The following is a 10,810-nucleotide window of genomic DNA, read 5'->3' as shown; positions in this document are numbered from 1 at the left end:
TGATGAATTTTCCTATATGATGAGTGAAGGATGTCAAATGTATATGATGGGAGAATTGAAATTCTTCTTAGGTCTTCAGATACGTCAGTAGCGCAATGGCATATTCATATCTCAGGAGAAATACCTCAAGGATGTACTGAGGAAATTCGTCGTGCAAGATTGCAAATGAGTCAAAATCCCTATGCCCACAAATGGCCATCTATGCACTGATGAAAATGGTATTGACTTCGATCAAAAGGTATACCAGTCCATGATTGGTTCTTTATTGTACTTATGTGCAACTAGGCCAGATATTATTCTTAGTGTTTGCATGTGTGCCCGATTTCAAGCTACGCCGAAGGAATCACACCATAAGGCTGTGAAGCATATTCTTCGATATCTAGCTCACACACCAACACTTGGATTATGGTACCCCAAGGGCTCGGCTTTTGATCTCATTGGATATTCAGACTCTGACTATGCTGGTGATCGTGTGGATCACAAGTCAACATCTACCACATGCCATTTCCTCGGACAATCTTTGGTCTGTTGGTCCTCGAAGAAACAGAACTGTGTATCACTGTCTACTACTGAAGCTGAGTACATTGCTGCTGGTTCTTGCTGTGCTCAACTGTTATGGATGAAGTAAACTCTGAAGGACTACAGCGTCAACGTGAAGAATGTGCCACTCTACTATGACAATGAGAGTGCCATCAAGATTGCTCATAACCCAGTTCAGCACTCGAAGACAAAGCACATTCAGATTCGTCATCATTTTCTTCGTGATCATGTGTTGAAGGGAGACATCTCTATTCATCATGTGAAGAGTGAAAAACAGCTAGCCGATATCTTCACTAAGTCCTTGGATGAGAAGAGATTTAGCAAGTTGCGGTGTGAGCTAAATGTTGGAAATATGCCCTAGAGGCAATAATAAAAGCATTATTATTATATTTCCTTGTTCATGATAATTGTCTTTATTCATGCTATAATTGTGTTATCCGTAAATCATAATACATGTGTGAATAATAGACACCAACATGTCCCTAGTAAGCCTCTAGTTGACTAGCTCGTTGATCAACAGATAGTCATGGTTTCCTGACTATGGACATTGGATGTCATTGATAACGAGATCACATCATTAGGAGAATGATGTGATGGACAAGACCCAATCCTAAACATAGCACAAGATCGTATAGTTCGTTTGCTAGAGTTTTCCAATGTCAAGTATCCTTTCCTTAGACCATGAGATCGTGTAACTCCCGGATACCGTAGGAGTGCTTTGGGTATACCAAATGTCACAACGTAACTGGGTGACTATAAAGGTATACTACGGGTATCTCCGAAAGTGTCTGTTGGGTTGACACGGATCAAGACTGGGATTTGTCACTCCGTATGACGGAGAGGTATCACTGGGCCCACTCGGTAATGCATCATCATAATGAGCTCAAAGTGACCAAGTGTCTGGTCACGGGATCATGCATTACGGTACGAGTAAAGTGACTTGCCGGTAACGAGATTGAACGAGGTATTGGGATACCGACGATCGAATCTCGGGCAAGTAACATACCGATTGACAAAGGGAATTGTATACGGGGTTGCTTGAATCCTCGACATCGTGGTTCATCCGATGAGATCATCGAGGAGCATGTGGGAGCCAACATGGGTATCCAGATCCCGCTGTTGGTTATTGACCGGAGAGCAATCTCGGTCATGTCTACATGTCTCCCGAACCCGTAGGGTCTACACACTTAAGGTTCGGTGACGCTAGGGTTGTAGGGATATGTATATGCAGTAACCCGAATGTTGTTCGGAGTCCCGGATGAGATCCCGGACGTCACGAGGAGTTCCAGAATGGTCCGGAGGTAAAGAATTATATATAGGAAGTGCTATTTCGGGCATCGGGACAAGTTTCGGGGTCACCGGTATTGTACCGGGACCACCGGAAGGGTCCCGGGGGTCCACCGGGTGGGGCCACCTATCCCGGAGGGCCCCATGGGCTGAAGTGGGAAGGGATCCAGCCCAAAGTGGGCTGGGGCGCCACTTCCCCTTAGGGCCCATGCGCCTAGGGTGGGGGAAACCCTAAAGGAAGAGTCCTAGGAGGGGAAGGCACCTCCTAGGTGCCTTGGGGAGGAGGGATTCCTCCCCTTGGCTGCACCCCCCTAGGAGATCGGATCTCCTAGGGCCGGTGCCCCCCCCTTGGCCCTCCTATATATAGTGGGGAGATGGAGGACTTCTTACCCTTGCCTTTGGTGCCTCCCTCTCCCTCTCCAACACATCCTCCTCCTCCATAGTGCTTAGCGAAGCCCTGCTGGAGTACTGCAGCTCCATCATCACCATGCCGTCGTGCTGCTGCTGGAGCCATCTCCCTCAACCTCTCCTCCCCCCTTGCTGGATCAAGAAGGAGGAGACGTGGCTGTTCCGTACGTGTGTTGAACGCGGAGGTGCCGTCCGTTCGGTGCTAGGATCTTCGGTGATTCGAATCACGTCGAGTACGACTCCCTCATCCCCGTTCTTTGAACGCTTCCGCTCGCGATCTACAAGGTATGTAGATGCATCTAATCACTCGTTGCTAGATGAACTCCTAGATGGATCTTGGTGAAACCGTAGGAAAATTTTTGTTTTCTGCAATGTTCCCCAACAGTGGCATCATGAGCTAGGTCTATGCGTAGTTCTCTTGCACGAGTAGAACACAATTTGTTGTGGGCGTTGATGTTGTCAACTTTATTGCCGCTAATAGTCTTATCTTTCTTCAACGGTATTGTGGGATGAAGCGGCCCGGACCAACCTTACACATACGCTTACGTGAGACCGGTTCCACCGACTAACATGCACAAGTTGCATAAGGTGGCTGGCGGGTGTCTGTCTCTCCCACTTTAGTTGGAGCAGATTCGATGAAAATGGTCCTTATGAAGGGTAAATAGAAGTTGAAAAATCACGTTGTGGCTTTCACGCAGGTAAGAAAACGTTCTTACTAGAACCCTACTTCAGCCACGTAAAACATGCAACAACAATTAGAGGACGTCTAACTTGTTTTTGCAGCAAGTGCTTTGTGATATGATATGGCCAAAGTTGTGATGAATGATGAATGATCTATATGTGATGTATGAGATGTTCATGCTATTGTAATAGGAATCACGACTTGCATGTCGATGAGTATGACAACCGGCAGGAGCCATAGGAGTTGTCTTTATTTTTTGTATGACCTGCGTGTCATTGAGAAACGCCATGTAAATTACTTTACTTTATTGCTAAACGCGTTAGCCATAGTAGTAGAAGTAATAGTTGGCGAGCAACTTCATGGAGACACGATGATGGAGATCATGATGATGGAGATCATGGTGTCATGCCGGTGACAAGATGATCATGGAGCCCCAAGATGGAGATCAAAGGAGCTATGTGATATTGGCCATATCATGTCACTATTATTATTTGATTGCATGTGATGTTTATCATGTTTTTGCATCTTGTTTACTTAGAACGACGGTAGTAAATAAGATGATCCCTCATAATAATTTCAAGAAAGTGTTCCCCCTAACTGTGCACCGTTGCGACAGTTCGTTGTTTCGAAGCACCACGTGATGATCGGGTGTGATAGATTCTAACGTTCACATACAACGGGTGTAAGACAGATTTACACATGCAAACACTTAGGTTGACTTGACGAGCCTAGCATGTACAGACATGGCCTCGGAACACAGAAGACCGAAAGGTCGAGCATGAGTCGTATAGAAGATACGATCAACATGAAGATGTTCACCGATGTTGACTAGTCCGTCTCACGTGATGATCGGACACGGCCTAGTTAACTCGGATCATGTTATACTTAGATGACTGGAGGGATGTCTATCTAAGTGGGAGTTCATTGAATAATTTGATTAGATGAACTTAATTATCATGAACTTAGTCTAAAATTTTACAATATGTCTTGTAGATCAAATGGCCAACGTAGTCCTCAACTTCAACGCGTTCCTAGAGAAAACCAAGCTGAAAGACGATGGCAGCAACTACACGGACTGGGTCCGGAACCTGAGGATCATCCTCATAGCTGCCAAGAAAGATTATGTCCTACAAGCACCGCTAGGTGACGCACCTGTTCTCCCTGCAGAACAAGACGTTATGAACGCTTGGCAGGCACGTACCGATGACTACTCCCTCGTTCAGTGCGGCATGCTTTACAGCTTAGAGCCGGGGCTCCAAAAGCGTTTTGAGAGACACGGAGCATATGAGATGTTCGAAGAGCTGAAAATGGTTTTCCAAGCTCATGCCCGGGTCGAGAGATATCAAGTCTCCGACAAGTTCTTCAGCTGTAAGATGGAGGAAAACAGTTCTGTCAGTGAGCACATACTCACTATGTCTGGGTTGCATAACCGCTTGACTCAGCTGGGAGTTAATCTCCCGGATGACGCGGTCATTGACAGAATCCTTCAGTCGCTTCCACCGAGCTACAAGAGCTTTGTGATGAACTTCAATATGCAGGGGATGGAAAAGACCATTCCTGAAGTATTTGCAATGCTGAAATCAGCAGAGGTAGAAGTCAAAAAGGAACATCAAGTGTTGATGGTGAATAAAACCACTAAGTTCAAGAAGGGCAAGGGTAAGAAAGCCTTCAAGAAGGACGGCAAGGGAGTTGCCGCGCCCGGCAAGCAAGCTGCCGGGAAGAAGCCAAAGAATGGACCCAAGCCCGAGACTGAGTGCTTTTATTGCAAGGAAAGTGGTCACTGGAAGCGGAACTGCCCCAAATACTTAGCGGACAAGAAGGCCGGCAAAACGAAAGGTATATGTGATATACATGTAATTGATGTTTACCTTACCAGTACTCGTAGTAGCTCCTGGGTATTTGATACCGGTGCAGTTGCTCACATTTGTAACTCAAAGCAGGAGCTGCGGAATAAGCGGAGACTGGCGAAGGACGAGGTGACGATGCGCGTCGGGAATGGTTCCAAGGTCGATGTGATCGCCGTCGGCACGCTGCCTCTTCATTTACCTACGAGATTAGGTTTAAACCTCAATAATTGTTATTCAGTGCCAAGTTTGAGCATGAACATTGTATCAGGATCTTGTTTAATTCGAGATGGCTACTCATTTAAATCCGAGAATAATGGTTGTTCTATTTATATGAGAGATATGTTTTATGGTCATGCTCCGATGGTGAATGGTTTATTCTTAATGAATCTCGAGCGTAATGCTACACATATTCATAGTGTGAGTACCAAAAGATGTAAGGTTGATAATGATAGTCCCACATACTTGTGGCACTGCCGCCTTGGTCACATAGGTGTCAAACGCATGAAGAAGCTCCATGCTGATGGACTTTTAGAGTCTCTTGATTACGAATCATTTGACACATGCGAACCATGCCTCATGGGTAAAATGACCAAGACTCCGTTCTCAGGAACAATGGAGCGAGCAACCAACTTATTGGAAATCATACATACTGATGTGTGCGGTCCAATGAGTGTTGAGGCTCGCGGTGGCTATCGTTATGTTCTCACCCTCACTGATGACTTGAGTAGATATGGGTATGTCTACTTAATGAAACACAAGTCTGAGACCTTTGAAAAGTTCAAGGAATTTCAGAGTGAGGTTGAGAATCAACGTGACAGGAAAATCAAGTTCCTGCGATCAGATCGTGGAGGAGAATACTTGAGTCACGAGTTTGGCACACACTTAAGAAAATGTGGAATAGTTTCACAACTCACGCCGCCTGGAACACCTCAGCGTAATGGTGTGTCCGAACGTCGTAATCGCACTCTATTAGATATGGTGCGATCTATGATGTCTCTTGCCGATTTACCGCTATCTTTTTGGGGCTATGCTTTAGAGACTGCCGCATTCACTTTAAATAGGGCTCCGTCGAAATCCGTTGAGACGACACCGTTTGAATTATGGTTTGGGAAGAAACCTAAGCTGTCGTTTCTAAAAGTTTGGGGATGCGATGCTTATGTCAAGAAACTTCAACCTGAAAAGCTCGAACCCAAATCGGAAAAATGCGTCTTCATAGGATACCCTAAAGAAACTATTGGGTATACCTTCTACCTCAGATCCGAAGGCAAGATCTTTGTTGCCAAGAATGGGTCCTTTCTAGAGAAAGAGTTTCTCTCGAAAGAAGTAAGTGGGAGGAAAGTAGAACTTGATGAAGTATTACCTCTTGAACCGGAAAATGGCGCAACTCAAGAAAATGTTCCTGAGGTGCCTGCACCGACTAGAGAGGAAGTTAATGATGATGATCAAGATACTTCTGATCAAGCTCCTACTGAAATTCGAAGGTCCACAAGGACACGTTCCGCACCAGAGTGGTACGGCAACCCTGTCTTGGAAATCATGTTGTTAGACAACGGTGAACCTTCGAACTATGAAGAAGCGATGGCGGGCCCGGATTCCGACAAATGGCTAGAAGCCATGAAATCCGAGATAGGATCCATGTATGAAAACGAAGTATGGACTTTGACTGACTTGCCCGTTGAGCGGCGAGCCATAGAAAATAAATGGATCTTTAAGAAGAAGACAGACGCGGATGGTAATGTGACCATCTATAAAGCTCGGCTTGTCGCTAAGGGTTATCGACAAGTTCAAGGGGTTGACTACGATGAGACTTTCTCACCGGTAGCGAAGCTAAAGTCCGTCCGAATCATGTTAGCAATTGCCGCATTCTATGATTATGAAATATGGCAAATGGACGTCAAAACGGCATTCCTTAATGGTTTCCTTAAGGAAGAATTGTATATGATGCAGCCGGAAGGTTTTGTCGATCCTAAGAATGCTGACAAGGTGTGCAAGCTCCAACGCTCGATTTATGGGCTGGTGCAAGCATCTCGGAGTTGGAACATTCGCTTTGATGAGATGATCAAAGCGTTTGGGTTTACGCAGACTTATGGAGAAGCCTGCGTTTACAAGAAAGTGAGTGGGAGCTCTGTAGCATTTCTCATATTATATGTAGATGACATACTTTTGATGGGAAATGATATAGAACTCTTGGACAGCATTAAGGCCTACTTGAATAAGAGTTTTTCAATGAAGGACCTTGGAGAAGCTGCTTATATATTAGGCATCAAGATCTACAGAGATAGATCAAGACGCCTCATAGGTCTTTCACAAAGCACATACCTTGATAAGATATTGAAGAAGTTCAATATGGATCAGTCTAAGAAGGGGTTCTTGCCTGTGTTGCAAGGTGTGAAATTGAGCTCAGCTCAATGTCCGACCACGGCAGAAGATATAGAAGAGATGAGTGTCATCCCCTATGCCTCAGCCATAGGTTCTATTATGTATGCCATGCTGTGTACCAGACCTGATGTAAACCTTGCCGTAAGTTTGGTAGGAAGGTACCAAAGTAATCCCGGCAAGGAACACTGGACAGCGGTCAAGAATATCCTGAAGTACCTGAAAAGGACTAAGGAAATGTTTCTCGTTTATGGAGGTGACGAAGAGCTCGTCGTAAAGGGTTACGTCGACGCTAGCTTCGACACAGATCTGGATGACTCTAAGTCACAAACCGGATACGTGTATATTTTGAATGGTGGGGCAGTAAGCTGGTGCAGTTGCAAGCAGAGCGTCGTGGCGGGATCTACATGTGAAGCGGAGTACATGGCAGCCTCGGAGGCAGCACATGAAGCAATTTGGGTGAAGGAGTTCATCACCGACCTAGGAGTCATACCCAATGCGTCGGGGCCGATCAAGCTCTTCTGTGACAACACTGGAGCTATTGCACTTGCCAAGGAGCCCAGGTTTCACAAGAAGACAAGGCACATCAAGCGTCGCTTCAACTCCATTCGTGAAAATGTTCAAGATGGAGACATAGATATTTGTAAAGTACATACGGACCTGAATGTAGCAGATCCGTTGACTAAACCTCTCCCTAGAGCAAAACATGATCAACACCAGAATTCCATGGGTGTTCGATTCATCACAATGTAACTAGATTATTGACTCTAGTGCAAGTGGGAGACTGTTGGAAATATGCCCTAGAGGCAATAATAAAAGCATTATTATTATATTTCCTTGTTCATGATAATTGTCTTTATTCATGCTATAATTGTGTTATCCGGAAATCGTAATACATGTGTGAATAATAGACACCAACATGTCCCTAGTAAGCCTCTAGTTGACTAGCTCGTTGATCAACAGATAGTCATGGTTTCCTGACTATGGACATTGGATGTCATTGATAACGAGATCACATCATTAGGAGAATGATGTGATGGACAAGACCCAATCCTAAACATAGCACAAGATCGTATAGTTCGTTTGCTAGAGTTTTCCAATGTCAAGTATCCTTTCCTTAGACCATGAGATCGTGTAACTCCCGGATACCGTAGGAGTGCTTTGGGTATACCAAACGTCACAACGTAACTGGGTGACTATAAAGGTATACTACGGGTATCTCCGAAAGTGTCTGTTGGGTTGACACGGATCAAGACTGGGATTTGTCACTCCGTATGACGGAGAGGTATCACTGGGCCCACTCGGTAATGCATCATCATAATGAGCTCAAAGTGACCAAGTGTCTGGTCACGGGATCATGCATTACGGTACGAGTAAAGTGACTTGCCGGTAACGAGATTGAACGAGGTATTGGGATACCGACGATCGAATCTCGGGCAAGTAACATACCGATTGACAAAGGGAATTGTATACGGGGTTGCTTGAATCCTCGACATCGTGGTTCATCCGATGAGATCATCGAGGAGCATGTGGGAGCCAACATGGGTATCCAGATCCCGCTGTTGGTTATTGACCGGAGAGCGATCTCGGTCATGTCTACATGTCTCCCGAACCCGTAGGGTCTACACACTTAAGGTTCGGTGACGCTAGGGTTGTAGGGATATGTATATGCAGTAACCCGAATGTTGTTCGGAGTCCCGGATGAGATCCCGGACGTCACGAGGAGTTCCGGAATGGTCCGGAGGTAAAGAATTATATATAGGAAGTGCTATTTCGGCCATCGGGACAAGTTTCGGGGTCACCGGTATTGTACCGGGACCACCGGAAGGGTCCCGGGGGTCCACCGGGTGGGGCCACCTATCCCGGAGGGCCCCATGGGCTGAAGTGGGAAGGGATCCAGCCCAAAGTGGGCTGGGGCGCCACTTCCCCCTAGGGCCCATGCGCCTAGGGTGGGGGAAACCCTAAAGGAAGAGTCCTAGGAGGGGAAGGCACCTCCTAGGTGCCTTGGGGAGGAGGGATTCCTCCCCTTGGCCGCACCCCCCTAGGAGATTGGATCTCCTAGGGCCGGCGCCCCCCCCCCTTGGCCCTCCTATATATAGTGGGGAGATGGAGGACTTCTTACCCTTGCCTTTGGTGCCTCCCTCTCCCTCTCCAACACATCCTCCTCCTCCATAGTGCTTAGCGAAGCCCTGCCAGAGTACTGCAGCTCCATCATCACCACGCCGTCGTGCTGCTGCTGGAGCCATCTCCCTCAACCTCTCCTCCCCCCTTGCTGGATCAAGAAGGAGGAGATGTGGCTGTTCCGTACGTGTGTTGAACGCAGAGGTGCCGTCCGTTCGGTGCTAGGATCTTCGGTGATTCGAATCACGTCGAGTACGACTCCCTCATCCCCGTTCTTTGAACGCTTCCGCTCGCGATCTACAAGGTACATAGATGCATCTAATCACTCATTGCTAGATGAACTCCTAGATGGATCTTGGTGAAACCGTAGGAAATTTTTTGTTTTCTGCAACGTTCCCCAACACTAAATATCATAGAATCTTCGAATGTTCTATGAAAAGGACACACATCCTAACACTTATGCAAAATTGATGACTTAGATGTGCAACACATGAAGAAACGTTTTTCTTCAATCAATGAAGATGAACACTCTAAGTGTGAAGAAATTAACGAATTATTTGATTCCCAGAACCCCACGACAATTGTACGCGGTGTCTGAAATCATCATTCTTATACGGTGGGTCACACCACCACCAAAAGTTGAAAATCTTCAATTTGATTTTTTTTTGTTTTTAAATTCCTCAGTTGTTCTTCAACTTGCATTATCTTCACTCTTTCTGTCGTTATTCTTCATTGGCTATATATATATATATATATATATATATATATATATATATCGGGTCACGCTATTCGTCACCCTGGGTGAGGAATAGTTATTCTTCACCCCCCTCTATTTTACCATCAATGCATCGTAATTTTACATTCCGTAAGTTTTGTCTTATTTCCAACGCAAAAAGAGACTGTAAGAAAATATATAATCACCGTAAAAAATATTTTATGTTATGTAAAATTGAAAACGTAAAAACATAGTCTAAAATACACATAAATTGTAAATTTTCTTGTCTTATGACCTATATTTTTATTTTTATGTCAAATTTTACGTAGTGAATCAATAGGAATGTAACTATTTGAATTCAAAACGTAATTTAATTATGAAATGATCATAAGATTACCTCGGGTGAAGAATAACTTATTCTGCACCCTAGGTGATGAATAGTAACACTATATATATATATATATATATATATATATATATATATATATAGTTTATGTCCTCTACAACATTCACTTATTGCTATTTCTTCAAGTTGCTTGTTCTGCTAAGTGAATGTGATCGAACCCTTCCCCCTCCATCCTGAACTCAACCTAGTCTATTCACAAATTCTTCATGTGCGTTCTATTTGAAACTCGTTCAAAATCTTCACTGTGTCCTTGTGAGCTGAAGAAATTGTGAACGGAACTTTAAACTTATCTTATTTGAATTTTCGGCTTTTGCCGCTCAAACCGTTACACATTCCACGATAATACTTATCCTATTCACCCATGATCGCACACGATCTCACCTCTTAGTACGTGGGTGACACATGTCGCACGAATGAGAAGGGTCAGG

This window comes from Triticum aestivum, chromosome 2A (assembly GCF_018294505.1).
Source record: "Triticum aestivum cultivar Chinese Spring chromosome 2A, IWGSC CS RefSeq v2.1, whole genome shotgun sequence".
NCBI classification, from domain to species: Eukaryota; Viridiplantae; Streptophyta; class Magnoliopsida; order Poales; family Poaceae; genus Triticum; species Triticum aestivum.
The sequence above is the reverse complement of the archived record's forward strand: the minus strand, read 5'-3'. Positions refer to the sequence as shown.